This window comes from Protopterus annectens, chromosome 13.part0, assembly GCF_019279795.1.
Source record: "Protopterus annectens isolate FY-2018-M chromosome 13.part0, PAN1.0, whole genome shotgun sequence".
Classification (NCBI taxonomy): Eukaryota; Metazoa; Chordata; order Ceratodontiformes; family Protopteridae; genus Protopterus; species Protopterus annectens.
Window position 1 is genome coordinate 360,580,695 of NC_056747.1, and position 15,224 is coordinate 360,595,918.

Genomic DNA, 15,224 nt, shown 5'->3' on the forward strand with positions numbered 1-15,224 from the left:
TACCTCACGAGTGGTCCCTCAAACGAACAATTGCGGACATGATATTTCGCAAGTGGGGCTAGCCTTGCTGCGATCTGTTTGCGTCTCTAATGAACGCCAAATGCAGAAGCTACTTTGCCCTATTACCCCCTCCAGGGGAAGTCCCCAGGGACGCTCTGATTCACGATTGGCCTCCGGGTCTCCTGTATGCCTTCCCTCCTGTACCTCTGATTCCAAGATTTCTGCAGAAAGCCAACAACCTGGAGAGGACGATAATCCTCATTGCCCCCATTCTGGCCTCGTCAAATTTGGTTTCCCTTTCTTTAAGCACACCAAATACGGGAACCCTGGATCCTGGACCCGGAGCCGGATCTTCTGACCCACTCGTCAGGGGCTCCCCACCCGTCGCTCCTGTCCCTCAGACTAGCAGCGTGGCTGCTCCGCTTCCCTTCTTAGCCAGGTCTGATCTTCTTTCTCCTGCGGTTCAAAATATTCTGGTGGCTTCTCATAAAGCTTCCACTACAAAGATTTACACTAGTAAGTGTAAGCGTTTTGTATACTGGGCAACTACGCAACATTTGGATCCCTTAATAGCCCCACTGAACAAAGTCTTGGAGTTTCTTTCCGTACTATTTCACCAAGGAGCTTCTCCTGCCACCTTGAGGGTTCAATTGGCTGCTATTTCAAACTTTCATGTGGGAGAAAATGGGGTGCCTATTATGGCTCATAGGCTTTGTAAGGCCTTTCTAAAAGGGTCTTTCCATATCAGGCCACCAGTCAGGTTTCCTACAGCACCATGGAATCTGAACCTCCTGTTATCACAACTAATGCTACCACCCTTTGAACCAGCCTCTTCCTGTTCTTTGAAGTTCTTGTCATGGAAAACCCTCTTTTTGGTGGCTATCACTTCAGCCAGACGAGTATCAGAACTTCAAGCTCTTTCCATTAAACACCCTTATTTGATCTTTCACCCTGATAGGGTATCTCTTCGCACCAACCCGTCCTTTCTTCCCAAGGTTTGTTCAATCAATAACATTAATCAGTCCATTGAGCTCCCCACATTTTTCAAGAACCATTCCCATAAGCTAGAATATATGTTACACAAGTTGGATGTTCATAGACCACTCAGATTTTACTTGGATAGAACAAAGGATCACAGAAAGGCAGATCAACTCTTTATAGCCTTTGCGGACAGCAGAAAGGGCATGGCAGTGACGAAGCGTACCCTTTCCAAATGGCTACCCGATTGTATTACTTTTGTGTATACTGCTACTGGACAGAGTTTACCCGTCAAACCGAAAGGACATTCTACTAAATCAATATCTGCATCCCTGGCTCATGCGGCCCGCCTACCTTTGGACACTATTTGTGCAGCCGCCACTTGGTCTAAACCGCATACATTCATCACTCATTACAAAGTGGATAGGGTTTCCAGGGACAGGGCAACCTTTGGTTCCACTGTGCTCAGGAACGTTCTTCCGTGAGTTTCTCAGGGTCACGGAGCTAGGGACGCTACCCATGTGTAAGAACAAATGGCGAGATTGAACACTCTCACATACAGAAGTTATGTCCTTACCATAACGTTCCATGTGGAGTGTTCATCTCGCCTTTGTTATTACATTCCCACCCTCCCACCCAAAGGTCAGGAAGAACGTCCAGTTTAGATGTCTGGTTTGGTTCTCCCGCTTCTGTTTCTCTCAGCTGTTACTGCTGTTTTCAGCTACGCCTTAGCATGTGTGTTGTGTGTTTCATTCCCGTTGGGATCTGGTATTGTTTGCAAACTAGATCTGAGGTAAAGGCAGAGGGAATTGTGGGAGACAGGTTGGTCTCGAGCTTCTTCTCGATGCAGAGCTTTGCCAAGCGGCCGGCTCGGAGCCGAGGATCGGCTCCGAACCCATGTGTAAGAACAAAGGCGAGATGAACACTCCACATGGAACGTTATGGTAAGGACATAACTTCTATTTTTAGGGATGTAGGCTTCCTGTATGGAGCTGTTTATTAGGATGGATATTTTGTATGAGGAGTCAGCTGTCATTTTTAGGAAGTCAGCAGGTAGGTTGTCTGCAGCAAGGGTGGTGGGTTTGAGTTTTTGTAGGAGTTTTTTAATAGTACTGGTGGGGACAGGAGAGTGGGGATATTGTTAAGGGGCTTGCTAGGTGGGGTTGGGTGGTAGGTTTTGGGGATCTGAGAGGACAGTGATAGAATTGTTTGAGTAAAGTGTTGGTTAAATTGGGATGCAATGTCTGGTGTTATTACTGGTGGTGGGAGTTGGGGTGGATGTTTTTCCAGGGTTAAGTAGGGAGTTGATGGAATTCCAGAATTTTTGTGGGTCTCTTGTCTGCTTGGTTTGGCTAGTGAGGAAATAGTTTTGTTTATCGAGTACGGTTTGTCTTTTTGCTTGGTTTCTTAGTTTTTGGTAATTTTGTTTGGTTAGGTTGGTATTGTCTTTTTTCCAGGATCTCCATGCTCTATCTCTGGCTTTTAGTAGGGCTCTTGTGTCCCTGCTTAGCCATGGAGCATAGTTTGACTTGACTCTGATCTTTTTAATGGGTGCAGCTGAGTTGAGGAAGTGAAAGTGTTGTTGAAGTAGTCTACGGCTTGGTCTAAGTCTAGTGTTAGTAGTGGATTCCAATTAGTGTTTTAGGGTGTGGTTTAGTTCCTGTGTATTTAGTTTTCTGTTCTCTCTGACTTGTCTAAAGGTAATTGGGTTGGTTATGTTGGACCGTTTTCACAGGAGGAATGTAGGGAGGTGGCCACTCAGGGTGTCTGGTAGACATCCAGTGTGATAGTAATGTTCTGAGTAGTTTACTAGTGTCCAGTCTAAGATCAATTGTGTGATCTTTTGTTTACTCTAGTAGATTCTTGAATGAGCTGGGTAAAGCCAAAGAGATTAATATGGTTGGTGGGGTTGTTGGAGTTGCAGGCTAACCAGTTTTTCAAGTCCCCTAACAGAATGGTTTCATTGGGAAGTTTGAGATCCATTGTAAGAATTCTTCTATGGTGGTATAGTTGTTGCCTTGGGGATGCAAGTACAGATTGTTGATTTTTTGGTATTGTTTATGGCTAGGGTTGAGATTATGGTTTCTGTGTTTTGAAATGCTGGGGGTGGGATATCAAGGGGTTTTACTCTGTGTGTTTTTAAAGAGTATGGCTACTCCTCCTCCCTTTTTGTTCGGCCTGTCCTGCCTTATGTTATATCCTGGTGGTAGAATTTCTTTGTTTTGGATGGTGGGTTTTAACCAGGTTTCAGTGATGGTTAATATATCTAGGGAGTAGTGTGTTATATGAAGGCTTGGAAATCAGGAAGTTTGGTTTAGACTTCTGGTATATGTTAATTAGAAGGTCTGACTTTTGTTTGGGTGGGAGTTAGGGGGTTGTTTGGTCCTGGGTTTGGGTGGATGTCTCCTGATAAGCAAATTTCTTGTGATCAGTAATGTGTTTTATATTTTGTGTTTTTATATGGTATTTAACTGATATCTTACCAGGATGTTAGTTGCGTTTTGTAGATATATAACATTAGGCTATCTTGAAATAGTGTAGCTGTAATGGGGAAATGTGTGTGATTGCTTGGTTTATTGTATACTTGCGTTGAATGGTGAATTGTATTATGTAGTGAGGTGCTAGAATGAGGGGATGTGAAATATGTTAGTATGGTAGTAGTAGGCCTCCGAAGGTGGTTTTCATTTTGTTTTACTTAGTTTTGTAGGAAGACGTGAGAGTAGGAGGTAGGTGTAAGTAAAGGTGTGTGTGGTGATGAAGTGAGAGGCTATAAGGGTGTGTCAGGTAATTAGAATGAGTGTGTGGGAGGAGAGATTGGTTGTTTTTGGTTGGGAGTGTGGTTTGGGTAAGGAAATGTAGAGGAGCTGGGGGTGGGTGAGATTTGAGGGTAGGGGAGCGGAGTGAGCCCGAAGGGCGAACTGAGCGGTGCAGAGCCAGGAAGTGGTGTATCAGGAGTCAATCAGTTTATTCAGTGAGTTTGTGCACTGGACAAATCTCCCAGGTAAGTAGTAATCTTCTTTTGGGAACACTATTTGTAGTGCTACAATCCTGACCGTGTTCTGGGATAGATTCCACTTACAGGTGTAGTTAAGGGGAGTTTAATTGTTGCTGTTTTAGAGAGGTTGGTTCGTATTTTCTACAAATGAATACTGGAGCTTAGATCTGCTCATTGTTAAATGAGCAAGGAGATTTTAAGCTCTGTTTTGCTGCCACCTAGTTGCGTAGAGGGGGAAAAAAACATTAAATGTACTAGCATACGTTTAACACTAGAAAAAAGAAACTAAGTTGGGAGTGGAGGGGTGGACACCCTCACGTTCCGCAAGTGTGCCGGTCCTGACTTCTATGTCTAAACTAATTACAGAACAAAAAGTATTAATCAAATAAGCTGTAACCTACACTGTACGTATGAGGATGCTTTCTTGTTGTCCAGTACTTTGGGAGCTTGTTAGGACTATTCTGTATTTGTAGAGTTTCCAGGTGTGGGGAACAGCTCAACTAAAAAACGAGGTTTCAGGACTGTGCATTTGAGGATGCTTTCTTGTCCAGTACTACAAGTTTGATCCAAAAAACTTAGTTGAGTAAATATTTTCTTAACATGAAGGCTCATCATAAGTCCAGATTGCAGAATTGTTGGCAACTATTAACACTTCTGTCATAAAAGCAAGATTTTAAGAAGTAAATATGCATTTTTTTAAACTGTGTGGGGGCTGTCAAGAAATGTCTTGCATGCTCTTGATTCTGACAGGAAGTTGATTTTTTTCCCATCTTATATGACAAGTTGACTGAAAAGGGGTTCCAGTGGTCAAGTCCTTTTTATCCATTAAGGAAATGGTGTGACAAGACCACTATACGTTCCCAGCTCAAGTGGCACTATGTAATGAACTAAGTAAGGGCCTTTGTAAAGAAGAGGTAAAACATTTTGGTGCACCAGGTTTGCTAGTATGAAATGCTGAGTTCTGTTCTCTACATGGTCATTGGGTTTTCCTGCCTTTTATAGTAATCTTCATTGCTTCATAGGATTCTGAAATCTAAATTCACAAAGGCTGTTGAGAGACATTGTGCCTAAGGTACGGTGGATGGCTTTGGATGAGTTGAAATGGACTGCAAGTGGACATTTAATTTGCTCTGTTTGGTGGACCTCTTGTAGTGAATTTTCAGCTGTCATTGCAACTTAACTACTCCCATGATTGTTTTACTTTACTGTTGTAAGTGACAGTCTTGGGCACAGACATGATTTTTAAGTTTGTTAGAGTGCTATAAGAAATGAAGTGGTCTGCATGAAAATTAGATCGCAAAGTTATTGGAAAATGTAATGAATGTCTTTCAAAAGATGAGTTGAAGGAAACTGTTCTGAAGTGGTAGTTTGAACATTAATGTTTGTAGGTTGAGGGGTATGATGGGGGGTGCTTTTACACTAATGCATCTGTTTAAATGGATTTGTATCTAGATGATTTGGAAAAGAAAAATGTTAGTCCAATCTCACCTTTATTTTTACATATGGGTTCGAAGCCGAACCTCTGCTCCGACTCAGCCGATTTACAAGCTGGAAGACTTCTGGTTGGCTCGTGGCTAAGCAGGTATCCCATGGTGCACCAGTGCAGTCCCCAGATCTCATTTGCTGCGTCAACAAGTTCGGATGTGCTTCTGTTGGCTCTGGCTAAGTCCTTTTCAAATTCTTTGCATTCATAGTGGATATTGCATATTTAGTGTCATCTTATAGGCTTTTGCCTAAGTTGTCCTTGTGGACTTTTTTGACTGTAGTAGTATTAGTATCCTGCGTGCCAGTTAGGCGCCATTGTGCATTTTGCCTAGGTAGAGCGTTAGTTTTGGCGTTTTTTTCCGCTCTTAACAGGGGCTCTTGTAGATTTATTTCTACTGCTCGGACTCTTTTGGTCTCTGACTGTTAACTTGTTTTTGGCAGGGATCTGCTAAGATGATATTTATAGGATTGCTGCTGCTAGTTTCTGCCTTTTAATAGGTTACAGAATGATTTGTATTTTTGTCATCTCAAATTTTTTCCTGTGTGACTGAACCTCTGTGTGTCTGTGTTAAATACTCTGTTTAAGTTAGAAGACCTAGTTTCTGTTACACCAGGCTAGGCCCGTTTAACTTAGAAGACCTAGTCCTCGTGAAACTCTTCTGCAGGGCTAAGCCCGTTTTAGAGGACCTAGTCCTCATTTATTCACTCTTCCTATCTCCCCTCTGGTTTTGCGTGTGTGTCTGCAATATCTAAGGATAACAAGGAGCATAAACCCTCTTGGTTCAAAAAATGCATGAAATGCTCCCAGAAGATGTTAACGGATGGCGACAGTAGCGGTCTACTGTTTGGGGGCCATCCACTTGCAAGAATCATGCTTGTTCTGTCATGCTTTCTCTCCTAGAGTTTTACAGGAGAGAAAGAACAAGCTGATACTCAAGGGTCTCTTGAAACCAGGCATCTAGTTCGTCAGTTTCCTTCAAGTCCACTAAATTCAGATGGGAGTCAAAATCAGAATCTTCAAAAAGGCCTTCTCTGGCACCGGCTGGTCTCTTGGAGCCGCATGCCAAATTACCAAAATCTGCCTCCTCGACTCCTCAGTCTTAGGAGCCAAAGGAGAGCATCTTTGTATCAGAGTTGGTCACAGGTGCTTCGGTGCAGACTTCTGAACCATTGGAAATAGCAGTTGACTCTACTGCTCGGAGCCAGTCTGTAGAATCACTACCGGTCTCCTTGCTAATCAAGTCTCCAGTGCCTCCTAGGTAGAGATCCCTACTTTATCTTCCAAATCTTCCAGGAGCCTTTCGGAAGAAGATGTGGAGAGGGTAGTATTGAGACTCCTGAAGTAGTCTGCTCTGCCTACATTTTTGTTGGCTCTGACCCAGTCAGTTCCGGAGCCACTCTGTCCAGTTTTGCCCTAGTCTGTTTTTCCTCCTCTGAGCCTTGTTGGCCTTTCAGAGTCTGAGTGCTTGTTACCAGTGGAGGAACTCCCGGTTCTGGCTGCTCTTGCTGCTGCATTGGAGCAGAGTTCAGTTCCGACACACTCTGCTCTGTCCGTTGTGTCCAGGGACCGAATCTGTTCTGTCAGCGCCGATGGGGAGGGTTGGAATCTATCTTCCATTCCAAGCCTTTCTGTCTGTGCGTCTGCCAGGGTGAGCTCTGACCCTGCATGAATCTCTGAACCTCTGGCTCCATCTCCAACCTTTGTCTCTTCAGAGCTGGAGAGGTTGGCTTTCGAGGTGATGAGCGTGCTGTTTCAACCTACAGCCCCTGCCAGTGGTACAAGCACTCTCCCCCCCCCCCCCCCAGGGCACCCACTTCAGTCTCAGCACCTAGTCTCTCCGGAGACAGCAGAGAACCACAGCCTCAGGAGCCACTGGCTGGTGGCCCCCACTCTTCCGAGGCCTCCCCGGAATGTCCCTTCAAGGAGCCCCCCAGAAGAGGGTATGCAAGAGGACGCATATTGACTCCCAGGGTGAGTTTCTGACATCGGACACTGACCTCGAGGAGGCAGAAGGGTCCCTTAAGTCATCCTCTGATGTCTCCTTTGTGGACATGATGGAGATCCTTAAGCAGAGGTGCGACTGGCCCACTGTCAACCCTTCTGATGAGGAGTCTGTGTACTTGAAGGTTTTTGGTTCTCAACCTTCTGCCTCTTGGGTGTCTCCACCTTTCAACGATCTAATGGATCTGGTTAGTCGGAAGGTGTGGGATACTCCCGATGCCGTGGAGCCAGTCCCCAGAAGATGAAATAAGTTTGTCTGCCCCCCTGGAAAAGAGTTCTTGTCTAAGGGCGTTCTTGTAGATGCCATGGTGGTGGCGGCGGCCACGAAGGAGGAGTTGGCGGAGACTTCTTCCTCTGTTCATCTGCCAAACAAGGAGTCTCGACAGATGGACAGATTTGGGAAGCATGTATTTAGTTCAGCGGCATTCACACTTCTATCTCTGAACTATCTTACTCATTTCACGAGGTTGCCGAGTGATCTCCTCAAGGCATTAGGAGATTCCATACAGGGTGCTTGTCCTGAGGGAGTCCCTGATAGGATTTCTGCTCAGTTGTCCACCCTAAATTCTGTAGTTAACTCCTCCAGGTGGCTTATCTCCCATGCGACTGATGGAGCGAGCAGAGCAGCGGGTTCAGGAGTTGCCCTTAGGCACCACTCCCGGATGCGCCTGTGTAATTTTGCGGAGCCGTTCAAGTCCACCTTCACCAGTGCCTCGTTTGATGGGTTCCTCTTTGGTCCCAAGGTGAAAGAAACACTCGTTCGGTGTAAGCAGGAAGGAAAGACGCTCTCTGCCGTGGGAGTCCGTTTTACCGTTTCCTCTCGACCATACCCCAAAGGTTAAAGGAGAGGTAAAATGTGGTTCAAAAAGTCCCAATGGGTCTTTCCAGACAGAGTGAATCCTCCTTCAGAGGAAAATGGAAAAGGTTTTCTATTTGGGCACAGAAAATGAATGTGGATCCTTACACTGCTCCTATTCCCGCGATTCTGGAATTCCTTTCAGAGCTTTTTCAGCAGGGATCTGCCGTGGCCACCATCAAAGTACAGTTGGCGGCAATCTCTCATTTTTATTTAGTGTCCCCAAATGCCAACCTTATGTCTCATAAGCTATGCAAGACTTTCTTGAGAGGGGCCTCTTAATTGAGACCACCATTACAAGAACCTGTGGCTTCTTGGGACTTAACCTCCCAATACAAGTTGGTACAAAGAGTTGTTACCAGAGGCTATATCCTACTCTTTTTCCCTTCCACCGTTTGTTCCCAAAAAGATCCCAGATGTTTCCACCCAATCACACGGATCGGGCAACTGTGGAGATCAACAAGTTGCACTCCCCTCCTTTTGAACCTTGTCTCTCATCTTCTTTAAAATATTGTCTTGGAAGCCTGTGTTTTTAGTAGCCATTATGTTAGCCAGACGTGTATCTGAGCACAAGCCAGGTCTATTAAGCCACTTTATTTATTCTTTCATAAAGACGGTATCTTTACATAGCAATCCTTCGTTTGTTCCCAAAGTTTGTTCTAATGCTACCTTAAATCAGTCCATTGAGCTTCCAGTTTTCTTTCCTAATCACTGTAATGCAGCTGGATATTGTTTCCACCAGCTGGATGTTCATATAAACAGCTACGTTTTTATTTACAATGGACCAAAGGCTTTCGGAAGTCAGACCAGTTATTTTCCGACTCAAGATTGGGCTTACCAGTTTCTAAGGTGAATATTGTCTAATTGGATTTCTAGTTGCATAGCCTTCATCTACAATTTGGAGGGCAGACCTTTACCCCACAGGATCAAGGCTCATTCTACCAGGTCTCTGTCTACCTCTGCAGCTTTTCAAGCCAGGGTATCACTTGATCATATTTGTGCAGCAGCTACGTGGGCTACCCCTCACACCTTTATTACACATTATAAATTGGATTTGGCATCCAGGGGTAGAGCATCCTTTGGCTCCACGGTGCTCAGGAGTATTTTCCAATGAGCCATTCAAGAATAAGGCTAAGGACACTGTCCCATATGTAAAAATGAAGGTGAGATTGGACTACCCAACATAAAGAAGTTCTGTACTCGCCATAATGTTCCATGTTGGTAGTCCATCTCACCCTTCATTTTTAACAACCCGCTCTCCTGCCCCCCTCTTCTGCCCCTCACCTGGAAGATCTGGAGGTAATAATTGGATTGTCTTGGTTGGTGACCCTTTAGTATTGGTTTGTTGGGTAGGGTTTTTTTTTTCTGTTTCTAGCAAGCAGCAGACAAGATCTGGGGATTGCACTGGTGCACCATGGGATACCTGCTTAGCCACGAGCCAGCCAGAAGTCTTCCAGCTTGTAAATCGGCCGAGTCGGAGCAGAGGTTCGGCTCTGAACCCATATGTAAAAATGAAGGGTGAGATGGACTACCAACATGGAACATTATGGTGAGTGCATAACTTTTTTCTGCCAAGTACTTTGCTTAAATAGTGACTTAGTAAGTAAAATGTTAAACTTTATCTGAACTGCTGAAGGTGAAAGTCATGAGAATTTTACCATGTTTTTTTTTTCTTCCAGAATCATTTCTGCAAACTGCGGTTATAACCTTGGCAAATAAGTTGGAGGAGTAATTTAACTTTAACTGAAATGATATATTTTCCTGCAGGCATTGCCCGAATCTACATCACAGTCGAAACAAACAGGAGAAAAATTAATCATGGCAGTTGTGCGTTTGGTTACTGGCCATATATTTTTTTAACAGGGTGAGGCTGGTAGTTTTACTGAAATGTTTACTAGTTTTTATCGATAAGAAAACTCTGGAAGGAGAAGCTGATTCAGCTGTTTGTAACCATTCCACTGATACTGTGCCCCAGTAAAGTGTACTTCCAGTGTCAGTTTCTTGGATGTGCTTATTAAATAGAGTAAAATGGAGGACTTGACTTTGTGGCCAAAAGCAGTACAGAATTCAGTTTATGCTGCCTACCTTTGATATTCACTGTAATATAGAGAAAAAAGCAGTAATTATGCCCGTCTAACTTTAATCAATTTAGCAGTGGCCATAAAAGTTCTGTATGAGAAACTACATTAAGTGACTCCATACAAACACTCCTGTGACAAGTTTTGAATATGATGCAGGTGCATTCCAGTGGGATTGGAGTACAAGATCCTTATCAGGAGTTGAACCTTTAATGACAAAGTGGACCACTTCACTGACAGTTTATTGCAAAACCAGCAAAAGAGCAAACGAGGATGAAAAAATTCAAACGGAAAACAACTTTTTTTTGGACGGTGGTGAGGGGATAACCATATTACTGTCTGAAGCAGTACAAAGAAATGTTTGAAACTAATTCATCTCTATCTTGTTAATGTATTTTTTTTCTTGAGTCATAAAACAAGTGGCAAGTATTGATGCATTTTTAAGTCTGGGTTCAAGCCTTTGAGGTTTTGCCGTGTAGTGCAAGAGCTTGCCAAGCAGTTTGTATTATTTAGTTAGGGTTTTGCTATGATTACTTAGGGCCCGACATTCTTTCCTTAGCAAAAGTCATTAGACAATTACTATAAAATTTTCCATTGGTTATAGAGTTGGAGTTTACTGTGGATATTACATTTTCAGTGAGCAAAGCATTCTTCAGCTTTTCTGTTAATGCGAAAGTGCCATACAGGCAAATAGTATACCATAATGTCTTGAAGACGGAGAACTGTTTTGTTGGTCTGTAAACTTGTATGCACTCAGTTTCTGTATCAGAGAACAGTGTGATTATTCTTTGATCTTGAAAAAAACATCATGTGTTTATGAACAGTTTTAGTCCTTGAAATTAATAAAACAAGCTGATGCAAGTCTTCTGAAGCATTCCAGTTTAATTGACAGTAATGTGCATGTATTGCTGTCCTTTGTATGGCTGGAGGAATGTCTGACCCGTCAGGCCTCCCCTTGCTGTAATCTGAGCCCTGTATGCACTTTTAACATCCATTTGTGTTAAAAGGTAAGAAGGCCATTAGCTGTGCTGTATTGAGTTGGAATTTGTAATACAAAGACTTATGAATCTGGTTTTACTGACTGTATTGCAGTGTAGTGCAAGAGTGTGCAAGTTTTGCAGTAGTATAATGGTTAAAAGAGTAAGAAAGAGAAATCCGATCTCTGTATAAAGTGTAGGTTTTGTTTTAGCGTTGAGGTCTTAAGAGTAAGAGCTCAATTAGTAAAGCTGTTACTGGTTAGCTGCTGATGAAAAAGTGCTCACATGAGGAAACTAGTTTAGATTAGAAATTTGAAGACTTGAGTTGCAGCTGTCAAGCAAGCTACTTGTTTGCAGTCTTTCTAGGTTTGATATGTAGCACATGTTTTTTTGTGCTAAGCTGGTAAGGGAATTATTTGCCTGAACTTGATATCTGTGGAAGGCTAGCAAGATGGGTTTAGGCGATGGAATGGTATGGGATAGTATTTTACGTTATAGCACCTCTTCAGGACCAGCCCACACTTGGAAAAGATAATGTTCTTTTGGTACACTTGTTTTGGTAAAGTAATGTTGAACTTGTTTGAAGATCTTGCAATATTTTATACTTCTGTATAATACACATTTGAAGTAGAACATTAAACCTTCTGACTTGAGAACACTTTTTTTTTTTTCAGAGCCATTATTTGGTTACTGTTGTAAAAGTGCGTGCCTATTTTGTTTTTTTTTTTTTTGGTCTTTCTTGCCTGTATTTATTATATTGTAGATTGTGGGCTTACAAGTGTCACTGACAGAGGGATGGGAACAGAAAGAATTGATGCAAATAGCCCTAGTAAAGTATGGTAGCTGGTGATGGAATACTTAATTTTTAGCAGCTTTCAACATACACTTCATATTTTTGTACTATCCATATGCATTTCAGATGACAGCTCTGCAGCTTAGCATTTTCAAGAATATCAGTTGCTACAATGGTTTTGTGTTGATATACCACCAAGGGAGGGGGACATCCTATTAGATTAGTAAATCTGAATTTTACAACCATGTTTGTTTAAAAGTTGCAGTCTGGAGACTCAAAAGCAGTTTGATTTCCATATGTATATTTTATTTTAGGCTATCAGAAAAAACACTGATAGGAGCAAGGTAATATGCTAAGAAGATGGCCTTGTCACAATTTTAGTAATTTTCACGGAAGTTATGTACATAGTCTTAACTGCTGCTTAATGACCTTTTACAATAGATTGTATAGAGGTCTTGGAGTTACTGTATTCTGTCTCATAAAATGAAGGATTGAAAATTTGATGTATATGCTAGTATTCTCAGGGTTCTGTTAGTAGCAGTTTCTGCCATCTGGTTAAAATCAACAGAATTAAGTAGGCAGGACAGTAGAACAGCACATTAGGGTTTGATAGAATCATGCAGATTCTTTTAACGTGGATGTTTTCTTTTGAACATTCCATGCATTACAGATTAAAAAGTGTGATTATGAAATGTGCACTATTGCATTATCTACATATTGAATTGTGTTTTCTGTTAAATTGAAATATGGAAAATAAATACTTAAATTGCATTCATTCAAAATTGAAGAAAATGATTTTATCTGAAATCTAATTCTGTTTTTGACATTGCTTTATCGGGTTGCTTCCTTGTCAGTCTGGGTTAAGGTACATATCTTAAGATATATTTACTTTGGAGTGTTTATTAGTTTGGTATGTGATCATTTCATAGGTTAAACATCTGCAGAACTTGCGTTATCTTAATGGTTGCCCTCTGAATTTCAGCAAGCTATGATAAAGCATGTTACTTGGGCTTTACCAAAATTAAAAAAAAAAAAAAATTGTCATTCACTTAAGACAATAATGTAGTGATTATAATTATAAAGAGCTTCCATGATGGGTCTTAATTCTGTATTATACCTGAAGTATTTAGCAGTTTTTTTAGCAGAATCCTGGCATGCTCTCAAACTGTTAAAAGGTTATGCCTAGGTCATATGACCTTCCTTTTTGTGGGCATACATGTTTTGTTAGTGTATACAGCGGTGGTACAGCGGTAGCGTTGCCTCACAGCTTGGGGTTTTCCTGTTCGATTCTTGGCTGGAGTGCCTTCTGTGTGGAGTCTGCATGTCCTCCCCACGGTCGAGTTGCCTCTGAAAGACATGTGTGAATGGGTGTTCCTTCGCTGAAGGTTGCGCATCAGGCTGGCAACTTAGCACCATCAAAATTTACTGCCAATCATTAGCGGACCGGAGTTCCGCTGTGGCGACCCCTAACCGGGAAAAGCCGAAGACAAACGTGTTTTGTTAGTCTGTCCATGTCTGAATTTTTAATATTTTTCTGTTTCACTCTTCCAGAATTGTTGTAGATGTTCATTTGATCACTGCTGCTGTAGCCTTAGCTGTGTGGGTTGGATTCTGTACAGGCTGTAACAGCTAGCATGGCTTCCAGAGCTTAAGGGGAATCATACACATAACCAAACCGTTGGCAACTTGAGCAGAGCTGAAGAAAGTCATTTGGACACCATGCCCTTCAGAGCTCTTCGGCAACTGAATAGAGCTCCTCTTGCAGACCCCGTCAGTCTGCAAGCATTTCTCCATTGTTGGGCAAATAATTTTCTTTCTACGAGAAAATCTTCCACATTTTTAGCTTAACAGAAACCTATGTGAAATACTTCCGGCTATGAAAGTGTGTTTTATTGGGTTGTCATTCGACTGTCACTTAAGTTTAAACTGTAATTTGTTTGTTAAATTACTTTGAGTTTCAGTGTTTTGATGGGGGCAAAAATACTTTTTCATTACCTGTTATACTGACTGTTGCTGTTAAGTCTTGCTCAGACTTCAGGCTTCATCATGGAACAGCTTACCAGTATCTACATTCTTCCTTCCTACAGCCACAAAATGAAAATTTCCATGCCTCTTTTGTGCCTTCAGCAGGCTAAAAATTTACTTTAGCCATAGGTGGGTGACTGCTGTGGTCATTTCTGGATTCTCAGACGATTCATGTTCTACCTTGGTTCCAAAGGTATAAGTCCCTTCAGCAACCACAGACTGGGAATTACACTCCTCTGTGGATGTTGGAGTGGCTTGGTGAGCATGGGAGAACCACTTTTGTCAGTCCCTGAAGAAAGAGCAGGGAATGCCATTCTTCCTAGATGGACTGGGATGCCTGTTTCCTGGGGAGATGTGCCTTACAAGCATTGGTATGCTTCTGTGGAAGTTCCTGTTAAAAAGAAGCGAAAAGTTAAACATTTATTATCCTGTCTGTTACTTTAGTCAGGAATGACTTATTGGGCGCTTGGGGCTTAGTACAGGCTCTTTATCTATCATTAGAATTGTAGGTGGCTCATCCAGTGCCCAGTGCCTGTCCTTGATATTGCATCCCACTCCCTCACCTCTGGGATTGGGAGGGTGGCTTAATGGCTAAGGTGTTTGCCTTACAAACACAAGGTGCAGGGTTTGAGTCTCACAAGAGATAATTGGCTAAGCTTAAAATGGCTCGCAAGGGCAGTTAGCTTAGTACTAAACTATGAAACCTATAAGTGAAGAAAAAAGAAATTGGACTAAAACTTTTACTGTTGAAGTCAGTTGGTACATTTCTACCAGTTGATTTGCTATAGCTGTATCCATGGCCTCTCAGCTCAAGTGAGGAGTAAAAAAGGACTGCAGATTGCTACAGATTAACAGTACACATGTGAAACACTGAAGTGCCTTACTGTTCTAGCATTTAGAAATGCCAGTACAGAAAAAAGAATGCAGAAAACTGCACTTCTTGATCACACCCGTAATACTTTGCATCCAGGGTAACTTCCCTTATCACCTCATCCTTGCTGTGCTTCTGTCTCTCACTCTGGTTTTACAGGAACA

At 42.4% G+C, this 15,224-nt stretch overlaps 1 protein-coding gene across 2 annotated transcripts in view; it reads left to right on the forward strand.

The window, feature by feature from the left end:
• Positions 1–12,935, forward strand: part of MBD3 (methyl-CpG binding domain protein 3) — a 729,401-nt gene extending 716,466 nt beyond the window's left edge. For both annotated transcript variants that reach the window (XM_044053964.1, XM_044053965.1), the window contains exon 7: positions 9,996–12,935. The gene's annotated coding sequence lies outside the window, so the exon portion shown is untranslated. The remainder of the gene's footprint in view (positions 1–9,995) is intronic.
• The last annotated feature ends 2,289 nt before the right edge of the window (positions 12,936–15,224 follow it).